Source organism: Genypterus blacodes, unplaced genomic scaffold, assembly GCF_046128005.1.
Source record: "Genypterus blacodes isolate CSIRO-AG114 ecotype Tasmania unplaced genomic scaffold, CSIRO-AGI_Gbla_v1 ptg000466l_1, whole genome shotgun sequence".
Lineage (NCBI taxonomy): Eukaryota > Metazoa > Chordata > Actinopteri > Ophidiiformes > Ophidiidae > Genypterus > Genypterus blacodes.
Window position 1 is genome coordinate 37501 of NW_027467232.1, and position 7957 is coordinate 45457.

Here is a 7957-nt window from a genome sequence, read left to right on the forward strand (position 1 = left end):
AGGCACAGACTCACTCACACAAGCAGAACCCTCCTCTGACCTGATCCTAGCTGTCAGTCATCTGCATGTTCCTCTTTCCTCTGCTCTTCCTGTGATGTCATAGTTGCACTTTGTTCATTTTAAAGAGATTCTTTGCCCTGATTTCTGTCTGGAGTCACGTTCTGAAGCTCCGCCTGCACTGAGAACAAAGTATTTAAGGTTCAACCGCTGACTCGTCACATTTTTAGAAACCTTAACCCTCCTTTCTCTTATTTGCTATTAATGGTTGTCAGGGCAACCAGCTTCCACTCCTCCTCCTCTCAGTGTTCTCTGGTCCAGACCTCCAGGCTCCACAGGAGGCCTGGTGCACCCGGTGCTATACTCCCGGTGCTATGATGTCATTGCTGTGTGTGTGTGCTTGTGTGTGTGTGTGTGTGTGTGTGTGTGTGTGTGTGTGTCCCTGTCCTCTCTTCAGCTTTGTAATTACTCGATGGCGTTCCTTCAGATTTAGACAGAACTTCCCTAACGATCCCACACGGTGAATGTGTGTGTGTGTGAGCCTGCAGCCTCTCCTCTGGATCGGTCCCGTGTGTGTGTGTGTGTGTGTGTGTGTGTGTATAGGGTGTTAGTAGACTCGACCCCCCCCCCCCCTGCCTGCGTCCTGTCCTGTATCTATGAAGGTTTCCTCAGAGCGAGGCCTGATGAAGACGTTACAGCGTGCCCATGATGTGTCACCGTGCCGTGTTGGTGTTGTGAACCACTCCCACATATCCGCCCGTCCCTTTTCCCCCGGGGAGGTCAGAGGTGAGGCTCTGACCTCTGACCTCTGACCTCTCCACCTGCCTGCCTGCCTGCCTGCTGAGAAACACTGAATGATCTCTTCTTTGTTCAAAGTGTAGGTTTTGTACGCAAAGCTATTGTGTGACGTGAATCCCAGTGGGGAAGGTTTCTGGGTTTGTTGGGGTTGTGATGGTGAGCAGTGTTGTTACCCCCTCCTCCCTCCTCCCTCCCTCCCTCCCTCTCTCTCCCCCCTCCTCCCCCTCCCTCACAGCTGTAGTGTTCCTCTCTGGCTCCTGTATGTTGTGTAGGAGATCAGGGTTTGGGTTGTTTGGTTCCTGTCAGCATCTAAACCTGATCTGTGTTGACTTCTGTGGATTAAAAAGATGGAATCAAACGAGTGCACATTCATTTCTTTACGCCTGAACGAAGCGTCGAGCTCATCAGAGTAACGACAGCCGTCATCATCGTTAAGTAAACAAGCAGAGGAACTCAATCCACTTTGTCACGGCGTTCCGCTCCAAACACACAGATCGCTGCGTCAGACGCTTGTTTTCACTCAGCAGACTCATCGCTCTTTGCTTTCATACTGAATTCCAATGAGTGCAATTATGTTCAACCAGCACAATGATGAGGGAGTGAAATGGATTCTAATGACTTCCATTACTGCCACAGTCAAAGCTTCTGTTCTGCAGCTAAGTGAGGAAGACGTTTAACCCTTTGGTGAGAGGTTAAACTGCCCTCCTCTTCATCCAATCGGACGCTTGAGCCGTTTAATAGAGACGAGCGGCCAGAGCTTCATGCTGATGGAGGCTCAGACCTTTGTTCAACCAGCCTGGACTGTGAATGAGTAAAGAATGAGCTGGGGGGCCAGAAGTTTGTGTGTGTGTGTGTGTGTGTGTGAGTGAGTGAGAGGGGCACGCAATACAAACTTCAGATTGACGTGTTCGCATGTGATTTGACCCAATAAAGTTTCTTCTCTTCTTCTCACCTGTGTGTTACCGGGGGAACAGGATGGAGAAGCACAGGCGTTTCATATAAATGAGCCTAAGTTCAGTCAGTAATGTGTAATATAATGTAAAGAACCTGTGAAGCTCCTCTGCTCTCTGAGGGACTGAGACACTTCCTTCCCCATCTGTGTGTGTGTGTGTGTGTGTGTGTGTGCAGCTCAGGACAAAGGGACCCTGGTTCATGATGTTCATTCATTATAAAACACACTTTAAACATGTGGAGGTGACAAAGTGATGATTCACTGAACTGCAGACGGCTCAGGAGAAGTGTTTCTGTGAGTGGAGGGAATGTGCTGAGGAGGAGAGACGCTAGGTGGAGGCACAGAGACGTGACGAGCACACACACACACACACACACACACACACAGGGGGCTGATGTGTGTCAGACATGCTTACGTCACACTGGCTGCACACATCAGCTGTGGTTTGTGATCAGCTGGAGTGAAGCTCCCGCGCTCTGACAGCTGTCCAATTAGGCCGAGATGTGATGATGATGAAGCTCCATGATGAAGCAGAGGAGGGAGACGGACGCCAACGTCTCCAGAAAGTGAGGAGACATTTTTAAAAAACACAACAGGAAGACTTGATGAAGCTCAAACCTCCAGAGGAACGCTGAGGGCCGACATGAGTCACACACACACACACACACACATAGACAGACACACACACACACATAGACAGACACACACACAAGCACACACACACATAGACAGACACACACACACACACACACAGACACACACACAAGCACACACACACATAGACAGACACACACACAAACACACACACACACACACACACACAGACACACACAAACACACCATTGTTCAGACCCCAGTCCCTCCCATCATTGATCATTGATCAGTCTCATCTCTTCTACATTCACTCACTTCTGTTTCTCATCAGATCAGATTTGTTGTTTTCAGATCTGAAGCTCGTTTGTTTCTTTCTTCACAAACTGAACCCAGAACATCGACCTGCTACTGCCGCCCACACTGAGGGACACATCTGGACTAACAGAGGGACAGACGGGGTTTAATCCTGTTATAGATCTGATTCTTGTTTTTTACTTCTGACTGGATGGAACTGCTGAATGTAGGCGGAGCTTAATCTCAGGGTTACGACACTTCTCTAGTCTCTCTGTCTGGGTCACTTGTGTGTGCGGGGGAATGCAGGTCAGGGCTGTGACACCAGTTGACCTCCTCACGTTGTTACATGACATCAGGGACATGCTGGAACGTTTCAGGGGCCATGAAGCGTGCAGTGAAGCGTGCAGTGAAGCGTGCAGTGAAGCGTGCAGTGAAGCCAGCAGACCTCAGAGACGAGCTCAGAGTGTGAACACTGGAGTGTGAGGTGTGAGGTGTGAGGGGAGAACAAGCTTGTTGTGGCTCCGAGTGTCAAAGGGGACGAGTCCATGAAGTCTCCAGAACCAGAACCAGGCAGAGTCCAGCTCTGCTCAGATCTGATCCTAGCTTCATGTTCACAGCTGCTGGGGGTCTCAGCCGGGGGCCGCAGACCTTAGAGTCAGATCTGTGTGTGTTTCAAACAGAGGAGACTTTAAACTCTACAGCTGGGACACATGAACACAGACTGAAGTGGATATGAGGAGGTTCTGTTCAGGCCCGTATCAGATTTCATCAGGGCTCCAGATTGGATGTTAGTATTCATGACAGCTATCTGGGGGATGACATCCAGGTTTGTTGCCCATAACCTGTCAGCGTTATCTGCAGCATGAGGAGGAGGAGGAGGAGGAGGAGGAGGAGGGGGAGGAGAATCGTGTCAGAACCATCAGAACCATCAGAGCTTTACTGCTGCGGCTCAAAGCTCTAATGACCTCAGCACAGGGAAGGTGAGACTTACAAGCCCACACACACGTCAGGCAATGACAATGGGGACGCACACACACACACACACACGCGCCCGCGCACGTGCGCACACACACACACACACACACACACACACACACACACACACACACACACACACACTCTCTCTCACTCTCCCTCTCTGCCCTCTTGGTCCCTCTCCTCTGGGAAATCTGCTGACTCCCCTTTTGATTCTTGATGGAGGCTGAGCGTTGAGCACAGAGGACAGAGGAGAGAGGAGAGAGGACAGAGTACATAGGAGAGAGGACAGAGGACTGAGGACAGAGCACAGAGGACAGAGGACAGAGGACAGAGGACAGAGGACAGAGGACAGAGGAGAGAGGAGAGAGGAGAGAGGACAGAGTACAGAGGAGAGAGGAGAGAGGACAGAGGACAGAGGACAGAGGACAGAGGACAGAGGAGAGAGGAGAGAGGAGAGAGTACATAGGAGAGAGGACAGAGGACAGAGGACAGAAGACAGAGGACAGAGTACAGAGGAGAGAGGACAGAGGACAGAGGACAGAGGACAGAGGACAGTTTGCTTTGATGGAGCCTCCTGCCTCTCCTCTCCTCTCCTCTCCTCTCCTCTCCTCTCCTCTCCCCTCTTCTCCTCTCTTCTCCTCTCCTCTCCTCTCTTCTCCTCTCCTCTCCTCTCCTCTCCTCTCCTCTCCTCTCCCCTCTTCTCCTCTCTTCTCCTCTCCTCTCCTCTCTTTTCCTCTCCTCTCCTCTCCTCTCCTCTCCTCTCCTCTCCTCTCCTCTCCTCTCCTCTCCTCTCCTCTCCTCTCCTCTCCTCTCCCCTCTTCTCCTCTCTTCTCCTCTCCTCTCCTCTCCTCTCCTCTCCTCTCCTCTCCTCTCTGTCACAGAGGCTCCACATCCAAGAGTCCAGGACAAAATCAATCTGTACGGCTCACAGACGTTAGGCTCTCCCCCCTTTGATCTGAGTAAACAAGAGACACTTTGGAGTCTTTAAAACACACTAACACACACCAAACACACACCCAAACACACACTAAACACTCACTTCTCAGCCAGGTGAACAGTGCAGAGGATTAGTTACACATTTACACACACACACACACACACACACACAGCAGAGTGCTTTGGGGACAGAGAATGTCTGGTGTGTGTGTGTGTGTGTGTGTGTGTGTGTGTGTGTGTGTGTGTGTGTGTGTGTGTGTGTGTGTGTCTCATTCTGGAGGCTCTCTGAGAGACTTGGTGGTCAGGAAGCAACCAGGAGGTCGGCTCAGATTCCACAGGAGTATATTTTTTGCCGTCCATCTGGCACTGTGAGGAGGTGAAGGGCTGAAGATGGAGACGGATGAAGAAACAGTTTAGAGGGACAAAGTGGGGGGACAGAGAGACAAGAGACAAGAGACCACAAGAGTCCACACACACGTCCTTCTGCGTTCTCTGACAGGAACAGATTCATGTTCATTCCTTTTATTGGAGTTTCCTGGTTGTTAGTGTGAACAGAGCAGCACACACACATGTTCAGCAGCTGGAGCACTATTTGGCAAACATCAAAGACAGTGAGCTACAGCACAGGGATCAAGTCATGCAACATGTTAGAAACTGGGTCCTTTTCACATTTACACACGTCTGGACTGTTCCTACAAAAATGTGTAAACATGGTAGAGGTTGGTCCACTTCAGGGAGTGTGTGTGTGTGTGTGTAGGGGGCACTAACACTCTGAGCACACACACACACACACATCAGCAGGCCGATTCTCCACTATTTGGCAAAAACAGAGCCTTTGGTTGGTTGCTCCTCCTCTCATAAAGACTTCATGCTGTTTCTGTCTTCAGAGCTTAAAGTCGTTTTCTTTATTTTGCTTTCTTTGAACTTTTCCGCCTGCAAACAACAAACAGCTGAGTGTGAAGGATCATGACATCATCATCATCATCATCACAGCAGACTGAACTCACTGAGGCGTCTTTATGACTTATTTCCCCTGAATCCTCCAAAATAACACCAGCTCTTTGTTTTCTCTACTCTTTTACATGTTACGTTTAAATTTAAGGTTATTTTAGAGTTTTTTTGTTGTTTTTTTTTCTCTGCAAATTTTCCTGAACCACATTTAGTTGAGAATCAATCGAATTCAACAAAACTAAATCAATTAAATCCCGATCATTAAGCTTCTTTATACTCCAGAGTGTCACAGACTGAGGGATGATGTCATGATCTCAGAGCTGAGGAGTTCCTTCAGCGTCTTCATCACGGATCAGAGCTGGAGGATCAGACCGCCTCTCCTCTGTCACACAGGGACATTTGGTGGATCTTGATGGTGGGCAGGGTCCGGCCCAGGGGGGGTTCCTGTGGCTGAGTGCGGCCCTGCAGGACGCAGCAGCAGCAGGCCCTCTGCAGGCTCTTACTGCAGAGCTGGGCCACTTTAGCCCTGCCGGTCTGAGCCGGTCCAGTTCTGTCCCCGGGCCCCGCCTCAGAGAAGACCTTCCACTCCCTGCTGTCCCTGGAAGAAGGGGTCCTGGACAGGGCCACGGAGGAGCAGGGGCTGAGCCGAGACGTCCCCCCTAAGCTGTCCAGGGCCAGACCCAGGGACGGACCCGGACTCTGGCTCTGACCCTGACCCGTGTTCAGGTGGTGATGAGGTCTGGGACTGGACCTCAGGTACTTCAGGCCCAGCAGGCTCTGGAAGGCTTTCTTGAAGTCCTGGTTGGAGCAGGGGTAGATGATGGGGTTGATGCAGCTGTTGAAGTATCCCAACCAGAAGGTGATCTTGAAGACCGTGTCTGAAGGTCTGTAGGCCGGGAACATGGAGCCTGAGGGAAGGACACACACACAAGCAGGAAGGACAGTTAGACCCCCCCTCATCTATCTGCTGGATCCCACAGGATGACATTCAGGTTGGACCTCCATAGCTCCGGTTACCTGATAGAGTTTCTGATGTGGTGGAGTCTTTAAACACGTAAAGAGAGAGCCTGAAGCTTTCACCTCCACATTCCATCTCTGTACCAAGATACCTTTATTGCCAAATTACAGAAAAGCTTTTAGATTTAAGAGCTTCTTCCCCTGGAGACTTGTCACCGATTCATTTGCTAAACGTGATCAAAGGCTCCCGATGCTCCTGAACACGTCCGCTCCTGAACACGTGTGCTCCTGAACACGTGTGCTCCAGGTGATGAAGAGCAGATGGAGACGAGGGAGTGAAGCAGCCGCTCAGTGTGTGAGTTTACTGTCGCCCCACTCCGGTCGTTATCTTCACATTTCATTACTAAAAAGCCTCCGACTCGCCATCAAGGTGAAGCTTTAACGCCGCCGCCATCATAAAGCAGAGAGGAGGGGAGGAGCAGAGGAGCAGAGGAGCAGAGGAGCGGCCGCCTCCTCACTGGGAAGCAGGCAACTCCTCTCAGTCCCAGTGGAGCTCCAGAGTAATGAAGTGGCTGAGGAGCTGCAGCAGCGAGCGTCTGCCCTCCAAGGCAGCAGAGGAAGAGGAAGAGGAAGACGTCTCAGCAGGTGATTTATGGGACGAGCGGCCTCGGCTCAGTTTAACCTGGACTTCTGAAAAATGAGGCGGTGACTCAGAGGCGGATAAAGAGGCGACGCGGCCGGAGTATCAGAGCAGAGGAAGTGTTCAAGCTTTTAAACCTGTTGCTGCCTGTTTTAGAGCCTAAATGAGCACAAAACGTTCCCCTCTGCACAGTTTGAGAACCTTCACTGACTCCTCGTCTTCCTCACCTCAGCTCAAAAATTCCAAATTCAAATCTCTGTTTTTCTCCCCGGCCTTCACCTTCAGTATCAGACTGATGAGTTCAGTCAAACTCTCATCTTCATGCCTTTAACCTTCACCTCTACTGGAGGAATGTGAGGCGTCAGACAGACGTCTGTTATTGCTCCGTCCCCTCTTCCTCCATTTTGTCTCCCTTTGATGAAAGTAAAGCAATAAAGTGATGACAGATGATGGAGCTGCTGTGATTCACTGCTAAAACAAAATCTCTCTCTCTCTCTCTCTCTCTCTCTCTCTCTCTCTCTCCCTCTCTCTCTCTCTCTCTCTCCCTCTCTCTCCCCCTCTCTCTCTCTCTCTCCCTCTCTCTCCCCCTCTCTCTCTCCCTCTCTGTCTCCATCTCTCTCTCTCTCTCTCTCTCTCTCTCTCTCTCTCTCTCTATTTCTCTCTGTCTCTCCCTCTCTCTCTCTCTCTCTCTCTCTCTCTCTCTCTTTCTCTCTCTACTTCTCTCTTTCTCTCTCTCTCTGTCTCTCTTTCTCTCTCTCTCTCTCTTTCTCTCTCTCTCCCTTCTCTCCCTCTCTTTCTCTCTCCCTCTCTCTCTCCCTCTCTTTCTCTTTCTCTCTCTCCCTCTCTCTCTCTCTCTCCCT

At 50.6% G+C, this 7957-nt stretch overlaps 1 protein-coding gene and 1 pseudogene across 1 annotated transcript in view; one reads left to right on the plus strand and one right to left on the minus strand.

Moving 5' to 3' along the window:
* LOC142990098 (dihydropyrimidinase-related protein 2-like) overlaps nucleotides 1-1200 on the plus strand; it is a 9003-nt gene extending 7803 nt beyond the window's left edge. The window contains exon 14 of the mRNA XM_076139836.1: nucleotides 1-1200. This exon is cut by the window's left edge and continues 687 nt beyond it. The gene's annotated coding sequence lies outside the window, so the exon portion shown is untranslated.
* Nucleotides 1201-5292: 4092 nt separating this feature from the next.
* LOC142990096 (alpha-1A adrenergic receptor pseudogene) lies at nucleotides 5293-6460 on the minus strand (annotated as a pseudogene).
* Nucleotides 6461-7957: the final 1497 nt, after the last annotated feature.